The 13,841-nt window shown below is 38.6% G+C and overlaps 1 long non-coding RNA gene across 1 annotated transcript; it reads left to right on the forward strand.

Annotated features, from left to right (window-relative positions):
* The first annotated feature begins 3,872 nt into the window (after nt 1-3,872).
* On the forward strand, nt 3,873-13,245 carry LOC115273648. Its single transcript, XR_003900885.1, has 2 exons — nt 3,873-4,149; nt 13,101-13,245. It is a non-coding gene; the product is annotated as an uncharacterized LOC115273648 (long non-coding RNA).
* Nucleotides 13,246-13,841: the final 596 nt, after the last annotated feature.

The raw sequence follows: 13,841 nt of genomic DNA on the forward strand, positions 1-13,841 counted from the left end.
CATTCTCTTAAAATGTAAAGCAAGAAAAAAATATATCCTTTAATCTGACTCCGGTCTACAGCAAAAGGTGTGACAAGAGCAAGATATGAGAGTCAGAGACCCCTCCATCTGAGAATCAGATGGTATTGCTCATGGATTGGGATTTGGAAGAGTGTCCTAGCTTGGAGCAACAATCCACCACCTTGGAAATGCTCCCCAGTGTCCTCTCTGGTGGCCTTTAGAAAGACAAGTCTTATTCAAAGCCAAACAAACATGAATGACAGTAATGTGATTTCCTTTAATTTATTGAGTAAATTATCCTAAATGTTTTACCTACATTAGCTCATTTCACCTTCACAAAAACTCAGAAAGGCTGGAATAATTATCCCCATTTTATAGAGAAGGAGATTGAAATTCACATTGGCAAAGTGGTTTTTCTCCAGGTCTTGTGAAAGAAATATAGTTTTCAATCATGAAAGTTTGTTACATTTGATTACTATGTCTAAAATAAATTAATGAAACTAATATTCTAGAAGATGCAATAATGGACACCAGAAAAACCTTAATAGAGGCGTTGTCAAGAGACACATCAGGAACCACAATGTCCAGTGGATGAGGACTGATCTATAACAAAGTCAGTTAGGTGCTAACACTAATTTCTGACGGACCACAAGATATCACTCTCCACAACTGTTTCAAATTGTAACCAATGGCCTCCATGGTGCTTAGTAGGGAGGAGGCTTCACAGAGAAACATTTCAGGACCTCATGAGGCTGAGCCAGCAGATTCTCCTATAAATGGTCCAAATGAAAATCAGATCCTTCTTCTGAGAGCAACCCCTCGAGCAATAGATCGTGTGTCCTAAGTGAGTAGGTCCACAGACCCCCTTTAGATCACCACTATGAAAGCTGAGCTCTTGCTTTTATTTTGGCTTCCAGGTGAAGGTGATCAGGAAATATGTGGAATGTGACAAACTCTTGTCACTCACTCCAGGGGGGGGAGTAGGGAGAGAAGAGGCTTTGAATGCACTCAGAGAAGGCTGTCCACCTCAGAGTTGAAGCAAGGGAATTCAATCTATTACCCATCATCCCCATTACTGGAGTCCTTGGAGAGAATTGTAACCTTGAGCAGGGCAGTTCCCGTCAGCAGAGAACAATTCTAGAAAGGGACACAGATGTCAACCTCAGCAGCTTACACTTCTGGCAAGTGGAGGAATAAGTGTCTCAGTCCTGAAGCAGGAGTCTGTACAGGGTATTGTGTTATCCACTACAGATCCCAAAGCCCCAAAGACAAAATTCTGGTTCCAAGCCTTTGGAAGACACCACTCATGTCTGAATCCAATGAGACAACAACAGCAGTGTTTGCCTTTGCACTTCTGAACAAAACCTCAGGACTAGCCTCTGCCCTATATCCCATCACGATGCAGAGTATCAGCTTTGTACATGCTAGAGTGAAAGCACTGGGTGCATAAGAATTGGATCATTTTGTCATTAATAGATGCACAGTGCCTACCACAGCCCTGCACATAATAGGGGTTCAATAATCACTGAATTGAATTGAAGTGAATGAATGGGTATACATAATGGGCTGAATTTACCCTAAAGACAGATGTAGAAGAAGTCTGTACAAAGGAATCAAAGAGGCTCTCTTCACCAAACCCCAGATAGGTTCTTAGAAGCTGCTCAAATTGCTTCAGAGCTTATTACATGTGTTTTTTGTTTTTTTGTTTTTTGTGTTTTTTTAAAGAGAAAGAGACACTGTGAGCAGCGGTGGGTCAGAGAGAGAGAGACACACACACACACAGAATCTGAAGCAGGCTCCAGGCTCTGAGCTAGCTGTCAGCACAGAGCCCGATGCGGGGCTCAAACCAACAAACTGTGAGATCATGACCTGAGCTGAAGCTGGTCGCTTAACCGACTGAGCCACCCAGGTGCCCCTATTACATGTGTTTTAAACAAACAAATAAACAAACAAAAGTACTAAAAGGGTTAAAATAAACAATAATGAAGAATCTCAGGGAAAATGTAATTTTGGAATTTATGTTGTTTATATCCCATAATTAGTGTAGCAGCAAAGATGCTTTTTACAATAGTCTTTAAAGTTCTACAGGGTTGGAGGGGAAGAAAATGTCAGAAATCCATTTCCCCAGATGGCAGCTACCAATTTTCTAGCAATCAGAAAGGAGATACAGAATTAGCTTCATCATATCTGTTATTAAACAGTGCCAGCCTAATATTACTAAGAAGACATATACAAGGCACAGGGGACAGTTGTTATCCAATGTATTTTATGGATACATTGGCCTGACTAATGCTTTTCACATTAGGCCATAGGTTGGGTGACACCTGCCTAAAGCTTGAGAACAAACAAATATTTTATGTAGCTGAAAATTCCATGTAACCTTCTCAGTGAAATACCATTTCCCACATTCCAAATTTAATATGATTTACATGATGAAAAACACATTTATGAGAGCTAGCTAGCATTTTCATGCCTTTGATTTGGGGTAATTATTTTTACGCTGAGAGATTTTTACTATCTTCCTATTACTTTTGCCCATAAGCATACCAAGTTATTCTTTTCCTTTCTCTCTCTGATTAAAAAACATAAGTAGAAATTTCTCAAATAAAACTATTTCCAGAGGCAACTGATCACCCAAAGTTGGTCAGGAAAGGGAGTGTTCTGTTCCTGGAGCCTGGGAGGCATACTCCAATCTGACGGAGCCTGGCTCAGTGACAAGCAGGCAGAATCACACGGATGTCTGAGTTCTATTTAAGTCACCTTCCAGTGTGTTCACCAAGACTACTGCTACAGTTCCAACTGGGCTCCCTGCTTCCCCTCTTGGCCCTCTTTAATCTACTCACTACCCAATAGCTAGACTGAAGTTATTAAGTATAAATCAGATCTTGTCACTTCTCTACTTTAACTGTTTCGGTGGCTTCCCTGGACCCTTAAAGTGAAAGCAAAAAGTCATGCCATGACCTAGTGGTACTAATGTTCTGGCTCTAACTCCTCAACCAGGATTACCTTATGAAATTTTGAAAGCTGGTTAAGTTGGTATTTGCTATATGGTCATGGTCTAAGACATGTGTTTTAAAACGTTACTGGCAGGTCCCCAAGCACCCTGTCTCCCATTTCCTATTAGCCACTCCTCTCTCTCCTCATAAGCCCCTACTCTATATCTTTAAATTTTTTTATAGTTCATTTATTTTTGAGACAGAGAGAGATAGAGCATGAATGGTGGAGTGGCCCAGAGAGAGGGAGACACAGAATCTGAAACAGGCTCCAGGCTCTGAGCTGTCAGCACAGAACCCAACGCGGGGCTCAAACCCACGTACCGTGAGATCATGACCTGAGCCGAAGTCGGACGCTTAACCAACTGAGCCACCCAGGCGCCCCAATATCTTAAATAAATGTATGTATTTGTTTGTTTCTAAACTTGCCTTTGTTGCTGAAATAGAAATGGAGACTATGCAACTTAAATCTGAGACTTTGGGGAAAAGTATAATTTTTCCCCTGATGATCCTTGCATTTGATCCTTTTATAGCTTTTAATTTCGCATCAAAGATTGATGGCCTATGCCAAAATTCTAAACCAGCCTAGCCCATTAGAGCCACATAATAGGAAGCAGAAGAAAAACCTTTATGTTCTTAAGGATTGAACTTGGTGTATAGAGAATAGTTCATTTGCACAAGCCCCACAAGTTTTCCTACTCTTAGGTTGTTCATCTGTAAGTGTCCCTTTTATTGCTGAGGCCCAGACATATTTGGGTGTTTGGTGAGTAGGTAGGACCAGTAAAAATTTACTTCCCATCTAAGTCCTGTGGTAACCAACAGAGCAACAAATATAGAAACCCTCCATGGTTACCATGGTTACATTAGGAACTTGGAGATAAGAGAATTTATGTTAACTGTTTGAGTTCCACAGAGATTCAGGAAGAAGACCCTGGCCCAAACCAGCAGGTGGAGGCAATGAAACAACAGGAACTGGAGTGTCTACCCTAAAGGCTGTACCAAAAAAAAAAAAAAAAATGCAATGACCAAAAATGAAGTCAATGACCAAGAACCTCTCAGATGCCTCTGGAAGCCTCCTCCCTTCCTTATTTATTTATTCAACAAATATTCAAGAATACGGTCAAGTTTAGTGATTGATGTAGCTACAGCACACAAGGTATTCTAGTTTTGTTGTGTAGAAATATTTATAATTATTGATATGTAATATGTTATTACTTATTAATATATGAGAACTTGAACTCTTCTCTCTACACTTCTGAGAACAAGTCATGTCAATCAACCAAAATTTTCAGTGGTAGCATAATGAGAGAAACTTCTCCATTTTTATCAGATTTATTGGATGGCACCTTATAGCTATATCTCATACTGACATGCAATCTATAATAATGTGAAGGAATGAAATTTATAGTTGGGTGATTAAGCCTAGCTATGACATAAGAAGTGACAGAGATCGTGATTTTAATACTTTTGGAAATACATGTTGGAGGAAACTTTCACCTGAAGAGAGCTATTTCTCAAATGTGTCCCCTTTGTGAATAAAAATTTTAAAGTTAAAGAAACCTATAGCTTCTCATAAACACGCATGCAGTGTCATCAAAATGAGCAATATGAAGGGCTGAGTAAGGAAGTGGGGAAAAGTTCTAACACACTTTGCCTGCAGAAGTGAGAAATAGATAGCACTTTTATTTAGAGAAGAGAAATCCCAAAATCATCACCCTTATAGTTAAGTTAGTGGTTATTATAGTCTGACTTTGCAATTTTTCATTTTAAGTGAATGGTGAAAGCCACTCAGCAAAACCTCAGAAGCAGGAGAGTTTTAGAATCATAGCCTTCAGCTCTGGGATTCAGGCCAGCTCCCTCTCCCTGAAGGGTGTCATCCTTTTTTGTATTCACAATAGTATGCCTACTAAAAATGGTACCTGGGGAAGTTCTGAAGTACTTTTGGGGAAAACACCAAAGAAATTATCAAGGTCCATTGATTCTATTCACTATAGTTAGAGCACTCTTAGACCTAGACTTTTGATTACAGTACTATTTTGCCTTCCTCAATACTTACTAAATTTGAAGACTTAAGCAACCTATTTAAACTGTCCTCATTTTCCATGTCTATCAAATTGGTTTGATACATTCTTGGTAGGCTACTTTCTAATTAAATGAGTAAATAAGATAAAACACTCAAGGCAGAGCCACCTGGCTTAAAGAGAAATTTTAGCAGTAAATATCACACTAGCATCACCACCACCACCACCATCATCATCACCACCTTCATCATCACCATCATTACCATCATTACCATTGTAATGATCAATCATCAAAAATAAATTCTGAGCTATTCAGTGTTGGTTCCATGAGGGAAGAAATCTTGTAGCCTTAGAAAAGTAACACTAACCCTACTTCCTGGATATTTTCTATGTTATATGCTTCATGTTCTGAGTAAATAAAATTATCTCTACAACTTTGATCACCTATATTTGGACCAGGGCTTGGTCATGAATGACAGCGCCTATACGTTCGTAGGATATGAAGATGGAAAACCACCTCTGAGGTGACATGTATGAAGTTCCTCTCAACAGGAGTGCTCCAAATTAAATAGTAGCAACTACACCAAAAAAAAGCCTCCCTTTTTCAGGGCACCTGGGTGGCTCAGTCAGTTAATTGTCCGACTTTGGCTTAGGTCATGATCTCATGGTTCATGAGTTTGAGTGCATCAGGCTCTGTGCTGAGATTTCAGAGCCTAGAACTTGCTTCAGATTGTGTCTCCGTCTCTCTCTCTGCCTCTCCCTCTTTCTCTCTCAAAAAATAAACATTAAATAAATAAATAAATAAATAACCTCCCTTTTTAAAATGTGAGTACAGAGAAGTTAGCAATGAGCGTACAGCCATTAAGCTTGAGTATAACCCAAATGAACCTGTGAGATTGCTATGGTTCTACCTGAGGACCTGAAAATCCCAGTCTTAGGGCTCATAGCCAATGTTTTAGGAAAAAAACATCATCTGCTGCCCCACGGTGTGTGTGTGTGTGTGTGTGTGTGTGTGTGTGTGTGTGTACACCTGTCTGTCTATCTATCTAGAATATCTCCCATTGGTGATGACTATGCCCTTACATAGTCTTTCTTCTGCATGTACATCTCTGATATCTCCTTGTATATTCAAATTTACTCTTCTTATAAGAACACCATTCAGATTGGATTAGCCCCCTGTGATGGTTAATTATATGTGTCAATTTGGCTGGGTCACAGTGCCCAGATATTTGGTCAAATATTAACCAGAAATTTTTATGAGTATATTTTTGAATGAGCTTTACATTTAAATCTATAACTTTGAGTAAAGCAGATTGACCGTCCATCATGTGGGTGAGCCTCATCTAATCAGTTGAAAGCCTACAAAGAACAAAAGGCTGACCCTGCCCAAGCAATAGGGGATTCAGCCAGCAGACTGCCTTCAGACTTCACCTGTAACGCTGGCTTATCCCGGTCTGCCAGCATTCTGCCTTTGAACCCAAACTGCTACTCATTCCTGAGTCTCAAGCCAGCCAGTCTTCCCCACTAGATTTTGTGCTCCCTAAGCATTCATAATCACATGAGCCAATTTCTTAAACTAAGTCTTTCTGCATATAGAACCCTAACACTGGCCCATATATATGTCCTCATTTCATCTTAATTACCTCTTTAACAGACTGTTATTCTGAGGCACTAAGGGTTAGGGCTTCAACATATGAATTCTAAAGGGAAACAGTTCAGCCCATAAAATGAAGGCCAATCATAATCTTGTATTGGCATTGATATGGATATCAAGGGAGAAGTATTTGAACTCTTACACTGGAATGATGAGTTTTAAAGGTCTTGTAAGCCAGGCTGGCTTGATGCCATCTTGCTGCCTGATAGACAGCATAATGACAAGGAAATCATCTCAAAGGAAATCAAGCCAAGATATAGACAGAAAAATCCCTGTACAACATCATATAAAAAATGTAATCCAGCTACATCTAAGGTCAAATATTGAACTTTCAAATATGAAAGCTACAGCTAAAAATGATCTTTCTTTGATGTTTCTGAATCTAATGAACCAAGTATTAAAAAGTATTTCAATTACACCACTAAAATACTTCTTCACTATTATTATATCCATTTCATCTCAGGTTAGCTCTTGTTGGTCTAGTCTCTCATTGTCTCTTGACTAGACAATTGTAACAGCCACTTGTTTCTAGTCCCTCTCTGTGCCCAAGACCTAGCTTCCATACCCAATTTCTGATAACATGTCCCTTCCCCTACTCTTCCGATTTATGTGGCTCAATGGTATAAACTCCATTTCAGCAACCTGGGGGCCATATAATCTACACCTAGTCAGTTAAAGTCTCATGTTACCATGGCAACAGTAACTGACACAGGAATGAGCATGTGACCCAATCAAACCAATCAGAGATGATAATGTTTAATTCTAGGACCTTTTCAGCACTGTTAATGGAGTAGGGACACATTTCAGTCTCCAAGTCAACCAAATAAAATGTAGCCCAGGAATGACTAGCGGCCAAATGTGACCAAGAGGAAAATCCTGACTGACAATGGAGTTAACGCAAAAATGATGTTAATAGTTTTAGCAGTGAGCAACCTTGTAGGAGAGAAAGAAGACCCTGAAGATGTCTTTTAAACCCTTGTAACCAGCAGTGCTTGGCCCTACTGCCAAAGAGTGTGATTCAGGAGGTCTGTGAAGGACTTCTAAAGCTTGTTTTAAAAGTACTCAGAAAATGTCTATAAAGTCCTTATGCAAAGTTTCCTCTAAAATCCATGACATAGACTCTTTTCCTCTGACTTCCCTCCTGACTCAAAATCTCTGACTAACTCGGCTTTCCAGCCCACCCTAAAAACTGAGCAACCCCATCTGGTTCCTCTAGCCCAGTGAATCTGACTCTGCAGCCTATGGAGATAATAGTTCTTCCCTCCTTTATATTACCTTTTTTTTCTGAATACATGCTAGATAATTTCTTTATTATTTCTGAATGTATCCATTCAAGATGGATTCTGCAAAAGATGTATGACATGCATACAAATTTGAATCTCTTTCTTCAATAGTTTTATTTTAACACTAGATTTATTATAATAATTAAACATTAAATAAAATTGGTGCTGATGATTTGGGTTCTTTCCTTGATGATTCTAATATCAAAACATATATTTGAACTCAGAAATGCTCTCTTTGAATCAATCTACAGACTACCCTGTACTTATATATTTGTCTTGTATATTTTGAAATAGCCTTTGACCAAAGGTATGCAACTTGACACAACATTGTTAATTTCAGAAAGAAAGGTAAAGTGTAAATGACACTAAAAAAGAAAAGAGCAAATGTCACTAAGAAATAAAGGGAAATGCAGCTAAAAGGTGTGTATCAGAATAGCAGATATAGGCTTGAGGTTTGACAATGACAAGAGAGAGATTTTGTTACAGATGGAACATTCTCAAAACCTAGTGAGAGCTCTTACATAAAGGATAAAGTGAGGGAAGTAGGAAAAAAGTGAAGTAAGCGAGAGGCAGACCTACTTGGGAGCAAAATCTATATCCCACAGACCTTTGGCTTCTAACATTGAGAAACCTACGTTCAAAATTCTGAGTTTACTCATCTTTCTTTTTTTATGTTTTTTATTTATTTTTGAAAGACAGAGAGCAAGAGTGTGAGCATGGGAGGGTCAGACAGAGAGGGAGATACAGAATCTGAAGCAGGCTCCAGGCTCTGAGCTAGCTGTCAGCACAGAGCCCAACATGAGGCTCGAACCCATGAACCATGAGATCATGACCTGAGCTGAAGCCAGAGGCTTAACCAACTGAGCCACACAGTACCCCTCTCAACTCCCTTTCAAAATTAAAAATCAAAAATCAAATAAAAAAATATGGAGTAAAGAAGTAACTTGCAGCCAGGGCAGTATCTCCCTTCCATAATTAATCATATTACTAACAACATTTTCTTTCATGAATCCTTTTATTTCTATGACTCATCTTCCCCTCCAAGACCAATCTCCAAAAACTGCAAGAAGGTAGTTTTATCATACTGTATGCAAGACATTTATTCATCCTGTGGTGAGTGAAGATTTCTAGTTTGAGCCAACCTTACCCTCAGGCTTTGCTGCTCCATACACTACTCAGCCATGAAAAATATTCAAAACCATAATAAATTCAGATCAAGAAGAAATCATATTGTGGAAACTGAAATGACGCACACAGTGGTGAAGGACTGAATTTTATCAGAATTTCTATTCCTTCTGAATGCCCTGAGTGTATACACCAAAAAGTATATACATATTTTCCTATCCATAATAAGGGTTGTATACACATCAATATTGGTCCTAGTACACAGTACAATATATATTTTTGTTGAATGAATGTTTGAATAAATGAAATGAGAGTAACTGAGAGGTCAAATCTACATGTTGAACAATCTCTATAGTTTCTTCATTATCTGTGTTCAACTATTATATCATATTGCCTTTCATCAAAGTTAGCTCATTTTTGGGATGCCTGAGTGGCTCAGTCAGTTAGATGTGGTCCAGCTTCAGCTCAGGCAACGATCTTGTGGTTTATGAGTTTGAGCCTCGCATCAGGCTCTGTGCTGACAGCTCAGAGCCTGGAGCCTGCTTTGGATTCTGTGTCTCCCTCTCTCTGCTTCTCTTCCTCTCACTCTCTGTCTCTGTCTCTGTCTCTCTCTCAAAAATAAACATTTAAAAAAATGTTTTTAAGTTGGTTCATTTGTGGAGTCAAATTTAGAATGGGACGAAATCATAATTGTCTTGGTTCAGACTCCCCCTCCCCAGGAAGCAGGCAAGAAGATATGATTTGCAAGTGATATATTAAGAGCTGTTCCCAGGAGAAACTGGGAGGAAAGTGATAGAAATGGGGAAAGAAGGGGAAGAAGCCAAGCAGGATAGAATTTTGGGCATCATACTCCCTTCGGCCTGATACAGCAGGGGCTCTGCAGCACAATTACATCACAGAGTTTGGCTCATCTCAAAGCAAGAGAACTGAGCGTTCATTCTCCCTCAGGAGTGTCCCTACAAGTCTCCAACTGGAATAAAACTCCAGGCATCTCTGACTTCTGGTTTGCTCGATTAAAGTAGTTCCAGAAAGCCAATGGTAGGGCTCTAAACAGTTAGCAGGTGCAAACCCTTAGGAGAAGCTCACAGAAATTCAGGACATACCCACAGAACTGGTAGAGGAAATCTTGGGGACATAAACATTTTCTACAATACTGAAAACAAGTGATAAAAGATGAAAGCACCACCTCTATTATCAAACAGAATGGAGTTTAAGGCTTACCTGAGCACTTAATTGACTGCATCACATTAGGCAAGTTACTGCATCTCCTTGATCTTTAGTTTTGTCATATGTAAAATGTATAAGATTGTAACACCTACCCCATGTTTATAAAACTAAATTAGAAAATATATATCAAGCAATGTAAAACTGTGACTTCTATATGATAGCCACTCAACAAATGTTAATTATAATCAACATCTTCTTCCTCATTTTCACCATTGCTAGTGATAGAACATTCTTTGGTAAATCTCAATACTTTTATATTTTCCTAATGCCTAAATTCCAGGCTGTCTTGTTTTTTCCTGGTCCTAGAATATGTCATTTTCTCAACTCAGTTTTTCAACCTTAGGAATTATTTTAGCTCTCTTCTTCATCATCATCTTTATCTTCCACATCTTTCTAATCCTCATGTCTGTGTCAATACCTGTGTTACTGTTGACCTTGATTTTGGAGCCAGCCAATTCATTCTTTAGTCAATGCTGGACTGGCCCATAGAGGGGTGTGGATCCCAAACTAATGGATATACTTAGTAATCCACATTCTGAAATTAATGGAATGATTGCCAGCAACTTGGAAGACCTGCTAGAAAGTGAAAGTGACAGACTTCTGGCAAGGACAATGCTGAGATGAGCAAGCTTTCTTAAAATGCATCAGGAGAGAGATTGCAACACCAAAGTATTGAGGCTCAGCACTGCTGAGGGTCTTGGAAAGTCTCACAACATTTAAGGCATCGTTTTCAAGTGCTAACTTAGCTGGTAAATTAATTTCTGATGCAATAAGGAAGGATAAGAAGAGCAGTGTGTTTTCCAGGGAACATTTCCCGAAGAACTTCCAGTACTTAGCAAACTGGAAGCTGAGACACCTTCAACGTTTAAAGCTTCCATGGAACTTGTTAAGCTTCTCAATGGTTCCACCTGCTCAGGTCAGGACAGCAACCCACCTTTTTGTTGTTTGGAATGTTAAGAATGTTCCCATGTAACACTTTAATGCTTCCTTGCATTTTCTGGTCCTTGATCCTAAACATGGAAGGGCCTGACCTTTAATTATGAATACTGTGCCCTTCATTATGGAATTACCTGATTGATACTATAGATTCTCAGAAGCTGGCCCCAGCACTCAAGAACTCTAGCAAGGTACCAGAGAGGCTTAGCAAAAAAAACACTCCCCTTCAACATTTGTTATTGTTCTTGCCAAGATGCCTAATGACACAGTAATTTGAAGATAATGGAAATGAAAACCAAATTACATTCTTAGAGGGAATATGTTTCATATTAAAAAATAATTTAATTTGGTCTATTTTTTCTCCCATTCAGTTGATCTATAACAGAATCATCAGTTAACTTAAGATGCCAGTTTAACATGGACTAGAGATTCTTTATTGAGAGAGACTTCTTGGAGGCACATCAATTAGATATGTATTGGATTTTATGTGACATTTTATTGCTTTTTTTTTTTTTTTTGCTCATCTAAGATTCCCAGTTGGCAAAGGAGATGTCAGGAAACAATTACAGTTGCACCAAATTATCTGAAGTGATAGCACTGGAGCTTGAAGCTAATCGTGAATGCACATACAAGCACACATGACCCCAATCTGTAAATATGGTAGAGCATTAAATGAATAATGTATTGGAACATAAAGTATTCAACATTCTGTGGATTACTCTTGGCTGTATGAAAAGGCAGGGTAAGAAGCATCCATCATTTCATAAAATTCATCTCTGTATCTCTCCTCACAAGACAAGGAAACAGCATAGCTTCATGATAGAAACTACTGTGACCTAGCCTCTTGCTCTCTGACTAGCTGCAGAGAGAAAAAGGATTTGAAGATTTAAATTCATGATACTGGCATTTTGTTTTTCTTATGTAAAAATATGGGAAGCAATATTAAAGGGAAAAAAACCTATCATGCCAAATATTTTTCAAGACCCAATGAATCAAGGAATGAAATTGTCTTAGTTTTTTACAACTATTATACCTCTCATACTGTGTTTCGTGTTGAGGGATGAGAATATCTGTTTTCAAAAGTTAAGTAAGTCTAGTAGAGAAGGCAAGACTATAATATATACAAAATAGACTGAAAGAACCTAAGACATGCTGAAGTTGTCAGAAAGTATCTTGGGTAGAGGGAGATACATGAAAAAAATGCTCATCAATCAGATCAGTAAAACCACTTCTTTGAAGCGATGTCAAACAAAAGATAATTACACTCCTGATGAGAAAAAAAAAATGATTAGGCTGGCCCCTTGGTACAGTGGAGGCAACCACAAATTTCAACTGCCAATTTCTAAATGTAATTTTCATTCTAAAGGGTCCTCTGGAAAATGAAGGATACACATGACAATTGCTATATAGTAGCGATGCCTCAGTTCTGGTCTTTGTGTCAGTACATCAGTGATGAGAAAGATCTCCAGGACCAATGTGTCCCCTATCTCTCCACCTATTCAATATTACCCTCATCCATCAGGGCACAACTGGAGAACTCCTTTCTCCATGAAGTCTTCTCAAATGGCTCAATCATTTGTCCATTCATGTTTCAAATGACAATCTTATTTCTTCCAAATGGATTGCATGAGATTTTTTAAAAATAGAGTCTTTGCAAGACAATATAATGTTATATAATTATCAAACTGCATTATTTCCCTAATGGAAAAAAAATGAAAGACTAAATTTTCTTGCCTCTAGGTGAGGTCATTTGATCACTTTTATCAAATAGAATATTAGAGAAAGTGATACTCACTATTCCCGAGGCTGACCCCTAAAACTGCACCCATTTATAATTTTCCTGTATGCCCCTTTTCCACAGATAACCAGTGTTAAGGATGGCTATGCCCAAAGATGGAAGCTGCCTGGATCTTTCAGTCAGTGCTTAGAGAAGACCTACTTAGGAGGACTCCCTGATGGAAACAGTCTCAGAAATATGACTAAGAAATAAAATGCTATTATATTAAGCCATTGAGATTCTATGAGCATTTATATAGTGACTAACATTTATAACTTTATTTAATATGTTTAATGTTATTTTTTATTTATGTTTAACCTTTTATTGAAGTACTTCAATATGTGTTATGTTTTAATATAAGTATAATATACACATATTTTGTATATGCATATAAAAAAGTCAAAATCAATGTACAGTTTGATGAATTGTCACAAACTAAATATACCCATGCAGCTAGCTTCAGGATCAAGAAAAAGATTATCTCCTTCCCATCATGCTGCCCTGAAATGATAGCCTAGAAGAGTTACCAGCATAATGGCTTCCAACAGCACAGATTAGTATTGCTCCTTTATAGAAATGGAATCATGAGACTATGGTTGAATGGGTTGCCAGTAGAGACAACTCCTTCGGCAAGAACACAGTCTCTTCCTACTGGACTTGCTTCCCAACTGCAATCCTCTGAGCCCTTCACCTGCTATAATAAAGCCAATGGTTTCTCATGTCAAAGAGTGCAAGGGAAAAGAGAGAGATGGCGAAGGACCAGAACTTCTAAGTGGCTGGGTCCACAGTTCAAAGGCCCCCAGGGAGACAGGAGGGACAAAAGTG

Source organism: Suricata suricatta, chromosome 2, assembly GCF_006229205.1.
Source record: "Suricata suricatta isolate VVHF042 chromosome 2, meerkat_22Aug2017_6uvM2_HiC, whole genome shotgun sequence".
Taxonomy (NCBI): domain Eukaryota; kingdom Metazoa; phylum Chordata; class Mammalia; order Carnivora; family Herpestidae; genus Suricata; species Suricata suricatta.